At 44.4% G+C, this 20438-nt stretch overlaps 1 long non-coding RNA gene and 1 pseudogene across 1 annotated transcript in view; both read left to right on the forward strand.

Moving 5' to 3' along the window:
- LOC144233351 (uncharacterized) overlaps window positions 1–20438 on the forward strand; it is a 48764-nt gene that overhangs the window by 23496 nt on the left and 4830 nt on the right. The window contains exons 4-5 of the long non-coding RNA XR_013335646.1: window positions 174–329; window positions 19773–19916. This is a non-coding gene — a long non-coding RNA (uncharacterized LOC144233351). The remainder of the gene's footprint in view (window positions 1–173; window positions 330–19772; window positions 19917–20438) is intronic.
- LOC144233507 (small ribosomal subunit protein eS25 pseudogene) lies at window positions 6336–10740 on the forward strand (annotated as a pseudogene).

Raw genomic sequence — 20438 nt, forward strand, 5'->3', positions numbered from 1 at the left:
GGAAACAGCTCCCAAAGATCTTTCTGGCCTTGCTCTGAAGAATGCAGAAAACTTCCCTTGTCCCCATTTGTAGAGCATCGTCCATGGTAAAGGGGAGGGGGAAACTCACACCAGTCCCCCTCCCCTGCACCCCATCCTGGGCCCCAACCATAACATCAGCTTCTCTCCCTCAGCCTGTCACAAGGGGCTCCCAGCAGTCATTGGCCTCCAGGGTGGCCTTCCACCAAGCAAACCTGCCTAAGCCACTGAGCCTCCTCTTTCTGATATTTTCACAAGCCCCCCCTTGCTGTGGAGATGAAATCCAGTGTACAGGACCTCCAGGAGAAGTGGTGAGTACTAATGGTTTAAAAGCATCCTCAGGAATCTCAGGAGCTGCATGACTGCCCTGGATAGACCTAGAAGGAGCTTCTTTACAATATTCCAAGGCCATGCCTAGGGGCAGAACACAGGAATCCCACCCAGACGCTGGTGCTGTTTGCTTTAGGTCTGGACCTCCTGGCCTCTCCAACTCTGCATCTCTCCAGTCTCCCCAGACCTCTTTTGTTACCCAAGGGCAGCCACCCTGCAGGGAATGCTGTGGGAAGGGCAGCCTCAGACAGTGGATCCCCCAGGCTGAGGTGGGGAGAAGACACAGCAGCCCCGGGGGGGAGAAGGAGATATATTCCCCAAGTCTTGTCCGCCTGAGTCATCAATCAAAGCAGTTCAGCACGTAGTAGTGCCGAGGCAGAGGCAAGCAAGGATTCCCAAGGGTAGAGAGAGCCTTAGGTTGCCAGTAGAAGGTGAACCAGATCAATTCTGGAGATGAAGTAAAAGGGACTGAGGTAGCATTACAAAAAGTGTTTAACTACACAAGTAGCACAGGAATAAATTCTCCTGAGAAAATGCTTAAACTATTTCAGATGGAGCTACTGGATTTGTTAGGATGAATTGAATTGTAACAGAATGTCCTGCTAACACTGGTGTAAGCAATAAAGGCATTTTAATATCTCAAGTAACCAGAAGTTTGAAGTAGAATAGTATCTGCCTTGGAACAGCAAGAAGATGTCAGGATGCTGGACTGATGTCTCCACAGTTCTCCTGGCCTTTCTCTTGTGGTCATAAGATGGTTGTCACAGCTCCAAGGATCACATTTTCAAACAATATCACCCCAAGACAGACAGGAAGGGGAGAGGCAGAACTCAGTCCCACTCCACTCTCTGGTATTAGAGCAAACAAATCACCAGCTGACTGAGTCTCATGCCTACCTGTAGGCCAAACACAGGCAAGTGGAGTGACATGACTGTACTTGGTTTAGATCATGACTCGATGCCTAGACTACCTTCCCTAATCAAATGCTGCTCTTTGATACCTGAACATAATCTGAATTGTTAGCATGGAAGAGTTGGGAGGTGGGGGATGGAAGATGGCTACTAGTAGGCAACCAGCAATGTCTACCACTACTGAAATCCCCTTTGACTGTCTTCCCCAATTTGAACCTCCTCCCACCCTCCCCCCAGTGCAAACCACTATTAGCATTCCAGACTTTATGTGAATATACATATATATACACACAACACACATTAGACAACAGACTCAGGATATTTCATAGACTTGCGCGCGTGTGTGTGTGTGTGTGTGTGTGTGTGTGATAAACTTGCCATCCTCCTCCAGACATCTTTCTGCAGTTTGCTTCGCCATTCAACAATACGTCTCAGTTATCCTTCCATGTCAATATTTATTGATCTATTTTTGCAACTGCCACATAGTGTTCCCTAGTGTACACATATCACAGTTTATTTAGATACTTCCCTATTGATAGCCTCTTGGTTGTAGCTTCTAAGCACTTCCATGGATAGATGCACTGGATAGTCTCCATTTGCCCCTCCAGATCCATCCTTCTCTGCTCTGTGTTTGGGTTGCTGATCACTGTAAATAGCATGAGCTGGCCCTCTTGCTCTCTGGCATCTGGTTGGGTGAAATCTCTGTGAGTGGCAGGAACCATATGAGAGAGAAGTTGAAGTGTTATTCCCCTGGTTTGCTTCCTGCCACGCTGCAGGTTGGCAGGGCCTATGTTCCTCTACCAAGGCCACAGCTCCTGTCCAGGGGATGCCCCACAGCTAAAGCTCTCAGGGGGTTCCAGTATCTGCTATCGTCCCCTTCCTGCTTGAGGCCCAAGGGTGGTAGCATCTCTCCCTGCTCTTGATAATCCCTCTCTAGTGCTCTTTCCTGTACTCCAACAGATTTCACTCACTACATTCATTTAAAAGAGCAAAACCATGAAGACCCAGACTTTTCAATGCATGGCTCCATTTGTCCACTAATTTGCCTCACCGTTCCTCTCAGTCTCACTCCTTCCCAGCCTCTACTTTCATCTCGTCTCTGTCACTAGGTCCCTGTGTAAGCAGCATCCCAGATGACCCCCACCCCGATCTACCTGGCTCCTGGACTCTACTGTGTGTGTGCTCCCCTCCGAGCCCACTGGGTCCTCTGACTGGCCTGTCCTTGTGTGGGGAACCCACAAGATCTTTAACTGGCTGCTGCTTAATAGGAGCTGGAAACCATTCTCAATTCTCACAGCACAGGCCCAGGAGTGTGCACATGGTTCCCTATGACAGGAACATTCCCCCAAGGGACATGACAAGAGTCCAAAGGCCTCCTGTCAGTCCTCTGAGCTCCCCCCTTACACCTCACACACCTCACCTCATGTTTCCTTTTATTTATTTATTTATTTTTTTATTTCTAGGATAGAGAGNAACAGGAACATTCCCCCAGGGACATGACAAGAGTCCAAAGGCCCCCTGTCAGTCCTCTGAGCTCCCCCCTTACACCTCACACACCTCACCTCATGTTTCCTTTTATTTATTTATTTATTTTTTTATTTCTAGGATAGAGAGAGACAGCATGAACAGGGGAGGGTCAGAGAGAGAGGGAGACACAGACTCTGAAACAGGCTCCAGGCTCTGAGCTGGCAGTCAGTACAGAGCCCGACGCGGGGCTCGAGCCCATGAACCATGAGATCATGACCTAAGCAAAAGTCGGACGCTTAATCGACTAAGCCACCCAGGCGCCCCTCATGTTTCCTTTTAAACTCAACACAAAGTTCTCTATGCTAGGCTCTGAGATGAGTTTAGAAACCAGTTAGCAAGGTAGAGCTTTCCAGAGCTCCTAGTAAAGTAAGTAGGAGTATGGGCTGTGAAATCCAATCTATTAAGGTTCAAAGTCTGATTCTGCTACTCAACAGCTGAGCCACCTTATTTAACTGCTAGTGCCTTTGTTTCCTCGCTGTAAAATTGAAATTATAATATTACTTACCGCTTAGGATTGTTTTAAAGATACATAAATCTAAGTATATACCTAAGAGGTTTTAACATAGAGCCTAGTCCAGGGAGAGCCCTCTATACGAGGATATTTTTCGCTCAGTACTATAAGTAAGTTGCCGTGGAGGTAAAAGAAGCCATGGTCCTACCCTCTGCAATCTACACTAGAAGATGAGAATATTCTCATCCTAATGAATGACACAGGTGACCCTGTATTTTTGAGGAGCAAGTTATATGGTGTAAGTTGCAGTGCAATAATTTGGGATGGTTCTTTCACATATCTGACTTTTCATGTTGCCTGACAGGTTCTTGATTGTAAGCACCAGGCATTAATGCCTCTTGCATGCCCAGGGCGTGGCACACAATAGACATTCAAACACAGCCTGTCTAAATACCCAAGGAATGCTTAGACCACATGTTAGAACAAGCACCTTGTTCTTTACAAAGCACTTTGAAAGTGAAGCACCATTTAATCCCCATAACAACCCTGTAAGATAGTTACTACTGTTATCATCTGGACTTTCCAAAATAAGGGAAGTGTGGCTCAAAAAGCTTAGCATCTTGATTGAGTCCCATAGTCAGTTTACAGTAGGGTCGGTCTGGGACCCACGGTCTTTGACTGTAAATACAGAGCCTCCTTCTACAAGGGCTACAGAAGCCCATTAGCTGGAAAAGTTTATACTCTGCCAAATGTCTTTTTCTGGCCTCCAGGGTGCTGTCTTTCTAAACCTTTCTCTGCTCTCTCTAGCTGATGCTGGTTCCAGATTCTTCAGTCAGCTAAAGGGAATCCAATTTGTTAGGATTTCTTTTCAGGGAGGTAGAGACTCTCCTGTTTATCCAAGCCCCTATCAGACATATAAATGCATAATTTAGTCATTAAACTCTGAAATACATGACACAGTCATAACCGCACACAAGCTATTAAAAAGCTCATTACCTTCAGTGTGAGATACTCCCCATACTTATGACTCTGTCCTCACAGGGCCAGGACAGAACGTTAGCTCCCCAGTTAGGGCAAATGTTTTATTTTGCCTAGGAATCCTTCTAAAAGCAGTTGTGTTACTAATAAATCCTAGCTTATTTGTATGCTTTTGAATGCATCGGAAGGCAATTTAAAAAAAAAAATTTTTTTGTATCACAAAAAAACACTGCATGCCCTTTGGGGGGAAAAATCAAGCAAAACAAAGTGTGTAAAGTAAAAAGTGAAAATGCTTAAGGAAATGAAAAGACAAGCCACATACTGGGAGAGAATTTTTGCAAAAGGCATATCTAATAAAGGACTGTTGTCTAAAATACACAAAAAACTCTTACAACTCAACAATAAGAAAATGAAAAACCTGATTCAAAAATGGGTAAAAGACCTGAACAGACATCTCACCAAAGTCAATATGCAGATGGAAAATAAACATATAAAAAAAAAGATGTTCAACAACATATGTCATTAGGGGATTGCAAATTAAAATAATAATGAGATACCACTACATACCTATTAAAATGGTCAGATCCAAAATGCTAACAGTACCACCAAATGCTGGCAGGAATCTGGAGCAATGGAAACTCTCATTTGTTGCTGATGGGAATGCAAAGTGGTACAGCCACTTTGAAAGACAATTTGGCAGCTTTCTACAAAACTATACTCTTACCATACAACCCAGCAATTGTGCCCTTTGGTATTTACCCAAATGAGTTGAAAACATGTCCACACAAAAACCTGCACATGGATGTTTATAGCAGCTTAATTCAAAACTTGGAAGCAAACCAAGATGTCCTTGCCAAAACTTGGAAGCAACCACGATATCCTTCCAATGTGGGTTCATCAACTGTAACAAATGTACCACTCTGGTGGGGGATGCTGGTAGTAGAGGAGGCTAGGGAGGGGTGAGGCAGGGGATATGTGGGGAATCCCTGCACCTTCCCTGCAGTTTTGCTGTTAAACTAAAAATGCTCTAAAAATTAGTCTATTTTTAAAAGTGACTCAGTTTGCCATGCCCTATCCCACTCCCTATGTGTAATTGTTGTCAAATGTTTAGTGTATTTTCTTCCAGTCTTTTTTCTCACGCACACATAATGTAAATGTGTATGAAAGAGCTTTTTTAAAGGTCACCACAAGCTATGGATATACAATCATAGCATCTTGTTATAATAGTAGAAATACTTAAAAGTACTTACTTGTTCAAAATAAGGAATACTCCATTAAACTATGACATTTGGTTAACTGAGCACTGTATAATGGAAACTACTTTGTACTGTAAGGTATTTAGAGGAGGAGGAGGAATGGTAGCAGTAACAGAGTAGTAGTGGTGTGGTGTTGGTAACAGTAGTCATAGCTGTAGTAGTAGGAATAAAGCAGTAGTAGTATTTAGAGCAAGTAGAGGGGAGTAAAGTCATAGTAGCAGCAGCAAAAGCTGTAGCAGTAGTAACAGTGGTCATAGTCGTAATAGTATTAGTAGTTAGTATGAAGTAGTAGTAGTAGCAGTTAGCAGTAGTAGTGGTGGTAGTAGTGCTAGTGGTGGTGGTAGTAGTAGAGTCAAATAGAACTGGCTTTAAATTTCTGTCTTGCTATTAAACAATTACTGAGCACTTGCCAAACCTTAATTTTTCATCTGTGCCACCAAAATACTAGCACTTACTCAAAGGGTCGCTAATCAATTAAATTGAGAGAATGTATATAAAGTCCTCAGCAAAGTGTCTGGCACCTAATAGGTGCCCCTATCAGCCACAGTCCCTTCTCAAGGGTAGACCCTTGTCTTGGTGATCAAGCCTAGCACAATGTCATCAGTAAAATAAATGCTGGCTGAGTTGAACTCGAGTAAACCTTTTTTAAATCAATATTTAGAGACATGGTGTGAAATTTAGGATTTCAAGCAAGACAAGATTTAACAGAGAGAATAAAAGGCTGACACAACATTGAATGGTCTGCAGGAGTTGAGGTCAGGAAGTCTACGCTCTCCTGCACAAAGAGGAAGGACCATCACAGGTGATCTTAGTTGATCCCAATACCAAAGAGGCAAGTCCCAAGGAGATGCCCGAATCTGCAGCATGACTCTCCATCCCCCTGGTAACGGGGTTTTCTCTGTGCTGCTGTCACGGCTCTGTGTTGACTCAGTGAGAGAGAACCCAAACCTGTGCCAAAAAAAAAAAAAGTCAGAAAAGTAAGTTTTGATAGAAGAGAAGGAGAGAGTGAGCTCATGGCCAATCTATACAACACTGGAGAAACATTTTTTAAAACTAAAAACAACTTTAGTTTTATATTACAAACAAATATGTGTCTATTGTCAAGGAGAAAATCACCCACAATCTTACCAGCAAGTAAAGGCTCCTGTTAAAACCTTGGTCTTATTTCCTGTGGATCTTTTCCTATGCTGCAAACATATGTCATACATATATAATTTGTGTAACAAATATGTGTCTATTGTCAAGGAGAAAATCACCCACAATCTTACCAGCAAGTAAAGGCTCCTGTTAAAACCTTGGTCTTATTTCCTGTGGATCTTTTCCTATGCTGCAAACATATGTCATACATATATAATTTGTGTAAAATATATATGTGCGGTGTGTGTTTTCCATATATGATATCCTTTTATCATGTCAAAAAACAGTCATCCATGACATCATTTTTAATGGCTGAATAGAATTCCAGTGTCTGGCTAACCCATGCTTTATGTAACCAATCATCCATTGTCAGACATTTGGGTCATTTCCAAAATCTTGCTATTATAAACAGAGCTGCCAGGAACTTCCTTAGAGCCATGCAGTGAACTTCTGATCCTCTTTCACAGAAGGATGAAAGAGAACAATGGGCTATTTGCGAGAGTTGACTTCAACTCCAAACCACCATCCCCTTTTCCCCACCCCTGGTGATACGCTGTCCTCCGGAGTCCAGCTGGAGGAATCCACGGTCAGGACCTTAGATTCTTGAGGATTTGCCCCACGCCCAGAAAGAGTGTCTGAGCCTTTCTAAACTCATATAATTAGATGTGAGGGCCCTGAAACCAGGCCAGCACTAGCCCAAACTGGGAAGCAGATGAAAGAAGTCTTGGCTTCCCTTCAACTCCCTCTCAAGTGTTTCCTTTCCCTAGTACTGTCCAGTCCTCCCAAGAGGCAACTGTCCGGCGCCCCAAACCCCTGGGTCCTGCTCTCAGCATCTGATACCCTAATTTCTACAGCTGTGACAGCAGCCATGATGGAAAGGACCACACCTTCTGGTGATATATACTCTTCAAGAAGCAACCTTTAACATCTTGAGTCAACCACCATGCTTTGAACTAAACCTGCCATAACAAGTGACACAGACTGGGGTGCTCCAAACAACAGGAAGGGATTATCTCACAGTTCTGGAGGCCACCAGTCAGAAATCAAGGTGTCAGCAGTCTTGTGCTCCCTCTGAAGGTTCTGGAAGAGATTCCTTCCTTGCCTTCTCCCGCAACAGGCGGTTGCCAGCCATCTTTGGTTTTCATTGGCTTGTGTCTATACCTCTGCAATCTCTGCCTCTGCCCACCCGTGGCCCCCTTCCCTGCATATCTGTGCCTATGCATCCAAATTGCCTTCTTTTTATAAGACAACAGTCATACTGGATTTAGGCCCTACTCTGATTCTGTATGACCTCATCGTGACCAATTACATCTGCAAAGACCCAAGTTCCAAATATGGTCACATTCTGAGGTTCTGAGTGGACATGAATTCTGGAGGGAACCCTACTCACCACCGCCCCCCCAGTTCATGCTCTGATAGAGACAACAATGAATACTTAAAAAATAAAAACTGCAGGCATGAAATTACTATTACAGCTTTAAATGGACCAAGAGGGCTAAAATATGGGGGTATGGGCTTCCTAGGGGTGCCCTGCAAGCACCCCCAAGTCACCCTGTCTTGTACCTCCTAGTCTAGCTATGCCTATGAGCCAGACTTGCACCAGGTCCCCAAGGGACCCTCTCAAACTGCCTGTAGAATAAGAATACTTCTTGAATTCTCTCCAGCTCTGTTCAAAAGCCTGGTTTTTTTCCTTTCTCTTTCTTTTTTTTCCAAATGTTTATTTATTTTTGAGAGAGAGAAAGAGTGTTAGCAGGAGAGGTGCAGAGAGAGGGAGACACAGAATCCGAAACAGGCTCTAGGCACTGAGCTGTCAGCACAAAGTCTGATGCAGGGCTCGAACTCACAGACTGTGAGATCATGACCTGAGCCGAAGTCAGAAGTTTAACCTACTGAGCCACCCAGGTGCTCCTTTCCCCCCTTTTTATTCTTTTTTCTTTTTCCTTTCATTTTGGAGAGAGAGAAGCAAAGCATGAGCAAGCAAGAGAGGCAAAGGGAGAAAGCAAGAATATCAAGCAGACTCCATGCTCAGCATGGACCTTGACACAAAGCTTGATCCCACGACCCTAGATTGAGCCAAAATCAAGAGTCGGACAGAAGCTCAACCAACTGAGCCACACAGGCACCCCAAGCCCATTTTTTTTCCTGACCGTAAGTTCTGGAGACAGTTGTGTCAGGGAGAAGAGAGACTGTAATGAAGAACATATAAAGGCAAAACCGCAAATTTTTCCCAAAGTTACTGTGCTTTTTGTACATTTGTTTCCCCTTCCCTCTCAGGTTTAAGAAGTGGGAGGAGGTGCCTGAAGCAGCAGGAGCCGTTTTGAATAGTGAGCTAGCTCTCTCCTGCCTCTGCTGCCTGCTGCTAACACAGCAGGGCCATGGACTTCTGGTGAGACAATTAGCCTGAGCCTTTCTCATGGAGACCCTGGGCAGCAAGCAGTCTCTGCATTTCCAGAGCCGACCTTCAGTGCTGCCAGGATAGGGTGCGGCTGGGATTTGAGTGCCGCCCATCACAGCACATCCCTTGTACAGGCCACAAGGTTCTCTTCAGAGGCATTTGCCCCACAGCCCGATCTTCTCTTTAGACAGATTTAAGGGTAATTATTATGTTTCTCCACCAGCTCTCACAGATGACAAGAGTAACTCACAGCAAGTGTATTCATTGTTCATGCCCCACCTACAGTCCCTACATGGTGTCCAGTGGAGACTCTGACCCTGTCTCCAGGCTGTCTTCTGTAGGCACCTTTCACTCTTAGCCTGAGAGTTTTCTTTCACTGCTCATAGAGAACAGGACGAAAGTGCAGGAGAGGTCGGCCTTTGGGAAAAACCCTCAAGCAATGACTAACAGGAGATGGTGAAAAATGCCCCAACTTTCTTGCCCTTGGGAGAAGGAGTGGCAACTCTGAGTTGTCTGTCTCCCAGAGGTCCCAGCAGGGCTGAGCCCCAGTTGCCCACAGTGGTAACCTGTTCATTAAAGTATCATAGATTATCTCCCCTCCTCAGGCCCTTCCCTGCACTTCGTGGCATCTCTTCCAAACTACTTGCACTCGAATTCATGTCTCCAGGTTGGCTTCTGGGCACTCAACTCAAGATACAGAGTTGCATTAGTGTGCATTTATTTCTCTGTTGGGTAATGAGCTCCCCAGGCAGGCACCATATCTTATTCCTCTAAGCACTCACCATTTGGTTCCTGACAAAGGTTTTATATACATTACTTCATCTCAACTGCACGATAACCCTTAGAGTCCAGCACTATCATCATTCTCATTTTACAAATTAGGAAAATGAAGCTCAGGGAGCTGAGTCACTTGTCCAAAGTCATACAGCCTAGAAGAGGGAGATGGGATTTGACTCAAAGTGGCCTGTTTTTGGAGTCTACACCATTAATGATGGCCATTAGGAATGGTATTCAAGAAATGTCTGTGGAAGAAACAAAGATGCTAGCAAGCAAGCCCTACAAGCATTGGTCCAAAGGGCACAGGACTGGCTAATTTCTTGAACATGTTTAAGACCTGGTAGAAATAGAGGCCATCAGAGTGTCCTTCCCCAAATTTTCATGAGTCCTTTTTCTATTCATTTATTGATTCAAGGAGCATTTACTGATTCCTACTGTGTCTAAGGCACTGGACAAGGTCCTGTGCAGGTTACACAGAAATACGAAGCAAATTCAAGGGGCTTTTATGTCTGACACCTTAGTGAGCCTGCAGTGAGGGCAGCTGTTCTCCGAGCTTCACTATGCTACAGGGACGACAAGAAGAAAGATGCTGGAAAGTCGCCCAAGAAAGACAAAGACCCAGTGAACAAATCTGAGGGCAAGGCCAAAAAGAAGAAGCGGTCCAGAGACAAAATTTGGGACAAGCTCAATGACCTAGTCTTATTTGACAAAGCGACATATAACCAACTCCATAAGGAAGTTCCCAACTATACACTTATAACCCCAGCTGTTGTCTCTGAGAGACTGGAGATTCAGGGCTCCCTGGCCTGGGCAGTCCTTTGGGAGCTCCTTAGTAAAGGACTTATTGAACCAGTTTCAAAGCACAGAGCTCAAGTCATTTACACCAGAAATACCAAGGGCAGAGATGTACCAGCTGCTGGTGAAGATGCATACACAGGTCCCACCAACTGTACATTGTGAAAAACAAAACTTTATTAAATAATAAATAAAGCAAATTCAAGGAGCTCATAATCTGCAGGGAGTGAGGGAGACAAAGATAAGGCAGAAAGAAAATAAATTACAAGACTAGAGCTGCCATTAGGCAGAAGTGATGCATGGCCAAGTGAGCTGAACAAAAAAATGCTATGTTTTCAAAGATGAGCTCTGGGAACTGGAGCAGACACACAATTGAGCGAAAGTGGGGCTTCAAGGTACTGGATGTCTAGAAGTAGGAACAGGATGGGAGAATGACATGGCAAAGACATGTGAGCAAAGCCACAAAGCAAGGGGATTCCAATTTGCTTCGTCATTCTGCCCTGCCCCCTCCCCCAAGTCAAAGCTAATTGGGGAGGAAATAGTGATACTTACCAGGAGCAAAACCAAAGTTTAAAAGACAATTGCTGAGGATTATGGATACACGGTCATTTGCAAGTGCTCTTCAAGCTAAGACATGCATAAAGGAATACAAATCACATACTAAGAGGTCACTTTTCTTCAGGTCTAAGGGCTGATTGAGTAAGTGTGACCGCCATGACTCCCGCTCCGAAAACTTGGCACCAGAGGACACTGCATAACTGACTGCTCTCTCTGTTGTGCTTGGATCATACTGCCTAGAGTCCAGAGTCACAAACTTTGGGGATTGAAGATATTTCCCTGAAGGCTTGGCAACCAAGACCTCATTTACAGCTCCTGTTCTGGGAGAGGATTGCTTCTTTGCTCACTTTCACCTTCTCCCCAGTGAAGGAGTGGGCAGGCCACATTGGCACATAGGATGAGAAATGGAAAGAGCCCCGCCAAGGACTCTGCACAATTTGGTAGAGATCAGGCATGGAAAGCATTGAAGACTCTGGGATACCATGGGCAGAACTTGCTCAAAAGGACCTTGCCCTTGGTGGAGCTAAGAGCACCCCCAAATTACAGTCTAAGTAGATGTAATGTCTGCTATGCAAACACAGCTTCAAGATCTGCCACCAAGCCCCAACCAGGGCTGCCCCCAGGCCTCTTCCAAATAGAAATTCCACAGCCACCACTCTTGCCAGCTCACATGGGGCAGCTAGAGTTTTACAGTCATGGCAGTAGGAAGACAAAGGCCAGATCCAAGTCCTAGGAGTTTCCAGAGAGCTTTGCCGCCTACTCCACAAGAGCCTGAAGCCCTTAAACTAACACTAGCTGTTGTTGAAATGACATTGTGTAGCCAATGGGCCCATGTGGGGTTCATATCCATGGCTTTCCCCACACTGCCACAGACATCAGGCGAGTGCAGGGGTATTGATGCCCATGGGGCTGCCCTTGCCCACTAGGGGCTGAGAGCAGAAGCATAAATGCTTCCCCATTTTCTCTCCCTCACCTCAGAATGTTCCTGAGATGCATTTGATAAAGCTACTCAGAAAGTGGCCAATTCAATAACACACCCTTTTATTGGCTCTTCCCCATTCCCTGTTTCACTCTCAGATAGGTAACTCACATAGAAGCATTCCAGTCAGGGAAACTAATTTGACAATAAACTATTTGTAAAAAAAAAAAAAAAAAAAAAAAAAAAAGAAGAAGAAGAAGAAGCATTCCAGTCAGGGGCTGCTTTCAGGAGAACATGGGCTCAGGCACTCAGAAACCTCAAAAGATGTCACACTTGGCTTCTGAAAATGAGCCCAACAGACCATAGCAATGAGGGTTTTCTCGATCCTTGCTTATGCTTGTGTTGAATGTGTAAGCAGTCCAGCATTAACTCTGAAAGAAGTTCTCAATACATCCACCCCAGAGAAGGAGAAAATGATCCCTCTACCTATATAAGAGAGGTGTGGCAGGTGAATTCTTTTCATTAAGTTTTGTTTCATTTTGTGGATTCACTACAACCCATGTTGTAGGAGAGCCAGTGATTTGTCACATAACAATGGAAAGAGCAGGGTCATTGGAAATGGGAAGATTCCCACACTGCTTACATGTACACATCAGGACACAAAGTCAGATGACATGGCTTAGCTGATGCCCTCGACTTGATATAGGGATTTTAACCAAACATATAGCAAGGAGGCTTCCATTTGAGAACCCAACTCCCTCTTCCAAAGCAGATAATGTGTAAAAAGAAGGGAGGAGACTAGGGAAGGGAGGAGAATGGATTAGAGTTAAAATAAACCTGAGAGGAAAGAGGAGACTTCTAGAGAGGAGGGAGAGAAAAACCTCACATATCCCGTTTACATGCCAGTCTGACCAGAATTGCTTTCAGAGTGACATAGGAAACACCTAGTAAGTAATGTGAAAGGGTGAGTTTTGTTGGGGTGTGAGAACTAAGCTCACAAATAGTAAAAACAGTAGTGTTTAGTTTTTAGCACTTGTCACAGATTAAACATCATGTTTTTAGCTTAAGACTTTATTATGATTATAAAATCATTTTCTTCTATATTAAAAAATGTGAAGACTAGAACAAAAACAATTACTTCTGAGTTTTCTGAAAGGTTGAAAAAAAATCTTTTCTTTATGCCCTCACCCCCCAAAGGAGGGGCTGTGAACATATCTAGGGTCCCTAGCACCTCCGGGCCTGGTTAAAAGCATGGGCTACATGAGCCCATTCATAGGCATTAACCGAAGGGAAAGAAAAACTTTAGTTCACATGAGAACCTGTACACAGATGTTTATGAACACTTATCCATAATCTCCCCAAACTGGGCACCACCCAAATGCCCTTCAACTAGTGAATGGAAACAAACAGCGGTACGTCCATACAATGTAACAGTGTTCATCACTAAAAAGGAACAAACAACAGATGTATGCAACCAAAGAAGAAGAATAGCTCTCAAATGCATTTTGCTAAGTGAAAGGAGCAAGTCTCAAAAGGCTACATAATTCCATTTATATGACATTCTTGAAAAGGCAAAACAGACGGATCCCTGAATGCCCAGGGCTGCAGGTGGGTGGAGGGAAGAGACGGACTACCAAAGGAAACAAGGGAATTTTTTAAAAATGTTCCTTTATTTTCGGAGAGTGAGAGAGAGAGAGAGTACAGGCAGAGGAGGATCAAAGAGAGAGAATACCAAACGGGCTCCACACTGTCAGCTCAGAGCCTGATGCAGGGCCTGAACTCACAAAGCGTGAGATCATGACCTAAACCAAAATCAAGAGTTGGTTGTTTAACCAACTGAGCCATCCAGGTGCTCAGGATATTTTTGAGGATAATGAGACTGCTCTGTTGATGTGGTGATAGTCATGTAATTGTATGCATTTGTCAGTGTTCATAGAGTTGTACACCACTGGGGTGCCTGGGTAGCTAAGTCAGTTAAGCATCTGACCAGCTTAGATCATGATCTCACGGTTCATGAGCCCTGGGCTGGGCTCTGTGCTAACAGCTCAGAGCCTGGAGTCTGCTTCAGATTCTGTGTCTCCCTGTCTCTCTGCCCCTCCCCCACTCACATTCTGTCTCTCTCTCTCAAAAAATGAATAAACATTAAAAAAAAATTTTAATTACAAAAAAAATGTACACCACTAACAAGAGTGAATTTTACTCTAAGTTATAACTCATTTTAAAAAAAACAAGAGAGATGGGCACCTGGGTGGCTCAGTCAGTTGAGGGTCCGACTTTGGCTCAGGTCATGATCTCACGGATCGTGAGTTCGAGACCTGCGACAGGTTCTGTGCTGGCAGCTTAGAGCCTGGAGCCCACTTCAGATTCTGTGTCTTCCTCTCTCTCTGCTCCTCCCGCACTCATGCTCTGTCTCATTGTCTCTCTCAAAAATAAATAATAAAACTTAAAATAAATTAAAAACAAAATAACAAAAACAAACAACAACAAAGAAACCAAGAGAGAGAGACATGAGCTGTGGAGTCCCTGGCCTGGGAAAGAACCTCACTCCACTACTTCTGTGTGACCTTAGACAAGTTACTTAATCTTTCTGCACCTTGGTTTCCTCATCTGTATTGGAGAGTTTAATAGCAACTACCTCACAGTTTTGTTACAAGGAGTCAATGAGTAATACAGTGCCTGACCACTCAGGTATGGTCTTAATATGACCATCCAGCCAAGAATCACAGCATCAGTCCCCTCCCCAGGCAGTCTTGTTAATCTCTCTGCCCTGCACTCTACCACCTTCCCTCTGCTCAGCCTGGATTCCTGGGGAGAAATTGATGCAGTCCCTTGAGAACTCTGGTAAGGCTTAGAGCTTGGTGTTACTGAAACCTGGCTTTGAGTCCCAACAAATAAACTGGCATCTCTAGGGGTTTTTAAGTCTCTCTCATGCAGCCTCCAGCTGTGACCCTCAGCCTAGCCAGTAAGCTTATAAATGCCACACCAGGCAAGAGATGTGTACTCCTGTAGGGCTGTGATTTATCCATTCTTATTTCCTGGCACATAGCAGACAGTAGATAAATAAATAGGATGTACCACACCCAGGGCAACTAGCTTCTGGGCATTTTATTGAACTATGCTAAACATTGATGGCAGGGTCTCATTTTTTTCTTTCTTTTTAAAAAAATTTTTAATGTTCATTTTTTATTATTTTTAGAGAGAGAGAAAGACAGAGAGCAAGTGGGGGTGGGGCAGAGAGAGAGGGAGACACAGAATCTGAAGCAGGCTCCAGGCTCTGAGCTCGCTGTCAGCACAGTGCTTGATGCAGGGTTTGAACTCATGAATCTCAAGATCATGACCTGAGCTAAAGTCGAATGATTAACCAGCTGAGCCACCCAAGCAAGCCTAATTTTTTTTCCTTCTTTAGGTGTGTGTGTGTGTGTGTGTATGAGTGATTCTCACCAAAAAGCTAACACTTTCTCTTGCATATTAATGAAAACCTACTGCCCAACTGAAGTGTTTTAAAGATCCCAAGCAGACTTTTCTAGACTTAGGACGTTTTGTGAAACATTCCATTCATTATTTTAAGTAACAAGGTGAATCCCTAGCAGATTTTTGCTGATTAGGTGGAAGTTCAGGGCATGAACTATATATGCACTGTGGGCAGGATTTAGCTGCTCATTTGTTCATTAACAGAGGGAATCGTGCAACAGGAGGTTATGGAGCACGTCTCCTATGTTCAGATCCAGGCCAGGGGTGCTGGGGCCCTGGGGAGAGTCATGCCATTCCTTCCCAGCTTCTGCACTTGAGTGTGAGGTTTCACTATACAGACTTGTCACCTACTGGGGTCTTAGTTTTCTCATTGTAACTGTTAAGGCCATTTCAGACCCATTCCAGAACAATCTATGACTTGGAGGTTGTGTTGCAATTTACAGTAGTGGAGACATATTTTATTGCGACTGACGGTAATGGTCCTATTGAAGATAATGACGTTGCTCACCTGAAGAAGAGGAAGAAGTTAAAGAGAATGTTTTAATGCTAGTAGCTAATTTACAAGCTTCTGTTTCTCTGACTGCTTTGAAACTACTTCTGATGGAATGAAAGATGCATAGCCCCTCCTATGGCATAGAGAAATGGAGAGCGAGCACAAGAGGGCTTCAACTGATACTTGGAAGGTTCTATTCCTTAAAATTAAATAAAATTCAATAGGGCTTCATGTTAAATCGGGATGTTAGAAGAGTTCATACTTGTGAGTTATAATGTACTGTGCATTTCTTCATATGTTGAAAGATTTCTGGATAATTTTTTTTAAAGATACACTTCCTTCCTAAGTAATTTTAGAACTGTGTCGTGAGGCTTTTTTGTTTTTTAATCACAGAAAGGGTATTTCTGTACTTAACCTGAGTCATCAATCCTTCCTTGGGAATAACACCCTGCTGCCGACCCCCTCGCTCTGTCTCTCTGTCTCCCCTGTGACTGCTCTACTGGATCCCGCTGACCCGCTTGGATGAACAAACGGGCTGACTATTTAAATCATGACAGCTAAAAGCCCTGGCTGGGACTTCGGTTCCTTTAAACCCTTCCCACTGGCAGGTCTGTGCGTTCTTGCACTCCCGCCAAGGTGGAACAGACACCCTGCTGATGGGGCAGATCTGAGCTTGCTTTGCTCCAGGACAATGCAGGGGCAAACCGGGTGCCCAGGCCAGGCGGGGGCAAAAAGGATTCTGCATTTCAAAGGAATGAGCGAGAGGAGGGGTGGATCAGCCTCGCCTCAAAGACTGAAAATAATGTGGTTTTATAGACTTCTTCCAACTAGTCCACAGAAAAGGAGGAGGAGGAGAGGGTAGGATCTTTGCATCAGTCCTGCTAAACTTGTGCTCATCAGTAAAGAGTGAAGCTGGGAAGCTTCATCCCAGGTTCTCTCCCAAGTCCACATAGAACTAGAGCTCTCCACTCATCTCCTCCATAATAAAAATGTGATTAATAGGAACTAGGTGGGGTTCTGTCTCTGTTAAGAGGCAAGATCCAGCAGGTGGAAATCCAAGGTGGCCTCCCTGAGCCTGTATCCCCAGCATACCTGAGCCTTGGCATTTGGTCTCTCTGGGCAGAGACCCATCTCCGGAAAGGCTGTGGGGGCTGATTAAAAACCTTGCCTCTTGGGGTGCTGAAGCGGCTCAGTCGGCACCTGGGGTGCCGAAGTGTCTGACTTTGGCTCAGGTCATGATCTCACAGTTCGTGAGTTCAAGCCCAACATCGGGCTCTCTGCTGTCAGTCAGTGTGGAGACTGCTTCGGTTCCTCTGTCACCCCCTCTCTCTGTCCTTCCCCTGCTCTCTCTCCTTCTCTCAAAAAATAATTAAGCTAACACACACACACACACACACACACACACACCACCTCTTCCCCTAGATGGTGTCTTAACAAAGGAGATACTAGAATGTGCCTTTAGCTTCCTTGAGGAAATCCAGTTGCTGTTCCAAACTACTTGTTTGGATGCTTCTTTTAGCTAAAACATATTTCTCTTTTCATTGTGTTTCCTTTATTCCTGGACTACAAATTCCCTCAGTAAGATAAGGACTTCTTACTGCATGGGATCCTTCTCCCTCAACCGCCACCCCCCCACTGACCCAAATCTGGGTGTTTGCCAACCTGTCTGAATTCTTTCTGCAGCAATGATTTCCTTCACAAAGGTTAAAGGCATCAAGGAAGCCCCACCAGCTGGATGGCACTGGGGAAAGTCAGACTTACAACGTTGGCGAAGATTCTTTGCTGGACCAAACTTCAGTCAACCTCCTGAAACTTCTCATAGGCCTCTCCATCCACTTCCTTGTAAAACCCACTTTTAGCAAAACCCCTGCTAAGTCAGTTTAACCAGAACCACCCTGCCTCAAGCTCAATATCTGCTCTTCCTCAGTCAGGTTCCTCCTCCTCCACAGCCCCCAGGTGATGTCTTATCACCCTGGCCGGCCTTCAGCAAGAATCCTGTGAGGGAGGTTTATCCAGATGCCCTCTTACCCCTGATGTTTCCTCTTAGTAATTTTCCATCCACTAACCCCATACCCCTTCTTGGCTATAAAGTCCCACTTGCGGTCAATCCTGAATAAGATCTGCCTTATCATTTTTAACAAGTGTTATTGAGTTTTTGTTTTCTTTAACATCCTCCTCCTGGGTCCTTGGGCTGGGCATCTTTCCTGGGAGCAGGAAGCAAAGAGTGAGATTCTGCTCCAATAAGTAAGCAAACCAGTTCCCTACAAACTAGTTGTTCTTCGGTACAATGACCTGTGTGTGGACTGTGGCTCCAGTAAGCCATCCTTCAACATAGAAATATGACTCAGCAGGGCCAATATAGCCAATTTTTCTTTTCTTGGTGAACACACCACCTCTCCCCACACACACTGGATTTAAGGTATATCAAGGACCCCACCCCTCTCCTCAACCCAGGTGTTATTACTAAGTATTTACCAAGCCCTCACATGCTGCAGAAACTTCAGCTTTTACATTGGGGTAGAGCTGAGTACAGACAGTTCCATGCAGCTTCTGAAGGAGGTAAGAAGGCCAACTGCCTGGTTGTGGACCCGAACAATGGTTCAGGTTCTGTGCCCTAAAATCCTAAAAGGCACTTCTTTGAATTAATTGTTAGAAGAAATATGAATACCTAACATCTTTTAAGGGATCACTTTCTGCCAGGCCTTGTGCTCAGGCTTTAAATAGAGCATATCATTTTGTCCCTACATTTACGCAGGCAGGGACTAAAGCTTTAATAGGTTGTGAAAAGTTCCACTGTTGCATAGCCAGTAAGAGGTGGAGCTGGGATTCTGACTCCGATCTGTGTCTCTCCATGCCCAGATCTCCTCACCATGGTTTTTAGAAGGGCCCTTATTGAGATGCCTAGTGGTCTAGTGTGGCAAATGTATGAGAACAGACTTTTTTTTTTTTTGACATTTATTAACTTTTGAGAATGAGCACGAGCAGGTGAGGGGCAGAGAGAGGGAGAGAGAGAGAATCCAAAGCAGGCTCCATTATGTCAGTGCAAAGCCTGACACGGGGCTTGAACCCACAAACCATGAGATCATGACCCGAGCTGAAGTAGGACATTCAATCGACAGAGCCACCCAGGTGCCGTGGAAGATGTGTTCTTGAACCTCTTGGTCACCTAACTTTTTGTGTAACTGTGAAGAATAGTACAACCTCTCAGGGCCTCTGAGTTGCAAAAAAGGAAATAATGGTATTAGGTTGGTGTCTTTCACAAGAGTGGTTGGATGGGTTTTACTGCTAATCTCTAAAGGGAGACAGAAAGGAGATAAGCAAACTCACAAGAGGAAGTTACCAAGATTCCTCAGGCTTGCCACACTTCTTGGAAAGTATCCCTTCTCCTCCCTGAACTCCCTTTAGATGGTATCAGGAACACAGACCCTGCCTTAGCCTTCCCTGGGTGTCAGTAGCTACCAGGGAGTTCTGGAAAACAACAAACAAAATGGGCCACTTTCCACTTTCAGTGCCCAGGTCTCAAGGGCTTCATTTACATCTCAAGGAAAGTGACAGGCCCCTTTTGTGGGTGCTGGAGGCCTTTGACAGGAAAAGATGTTTTAGGACCTGGCAACTTCGCCATTTTCATTGAAGTAGCTCCCAAAGCAGAAGAAAGATAAATGTCTAAGGCAGATCCCAAAGGGGTCCCCTAACAGGCAGCAAATCTTTGAAGTTTGATCTTTGGTAGTCCCCCCTTATCTATGGTTTCGGTTCCAGTTACTGCTGTCAACTGTGGTCAGGAAACAGATGATCCTCCTTCCGACAAATGGGCCAATGCTATATCACATGCCTATGCTACCCCATCTCCCTTCATCTCCTCGCGCAGGCAGTTTATCATCTCTCATCATCACATGGAGAAGGGTGAGTACATCACAATATATTTCGAGACAGAGACCACCTTTAAATCACTTACTTGTATTATAGCATTTTGTTACAGTTGCTCTATTTTATAACTATTAATCTCTTACTGTGCCTAATTTATAAACTTTATCCTAGCTGTGTATGGATAGGAAAAAAGTATATATAGGGTTCAGTACTATCTGAGGTTTCAAGCATCTACTGGGGGTCTGAAATAGGAGACACAATTGTGTATCTTTTTAAATATATGCAGAGTTTTCATTCGAGTCCTATCCATGCCCATTTATTTTAATAACAACAACAACAAAACACCTTTTTATTACTCACATTGTCTTTCTCCCTAAAACTTTGAGTGATCAATTATAGTTACTTAGTGGACACAGCACTTGTTTTACAGACCTTGTCTCACTTTATATTCACCATCACCCTAATGTGTAGGTGCTGTGACCCCTTCCACTTTATAGATTGTTGACTATTCTCCAGCTCATTGCTGCCAGCACCATGGAGAGATGCTTAGCTTCTGGC

This window comes from Crocuta crocuta, unplaced genomic scaffold, assembly GCF_008692635.1.
Source record: "Crocuta crocuta isolate KB4526 unplaced genomic scaffold, BGI_CrCroc_1.0 scaffold113, whole genome shotgun sequence".
Taxonomy (NCBI): Eukaryota; Metazoa; Chordata; class Mammalia; order Carnivora; family Hyaenidae; genus Crocuta; species Crocuta crocuta.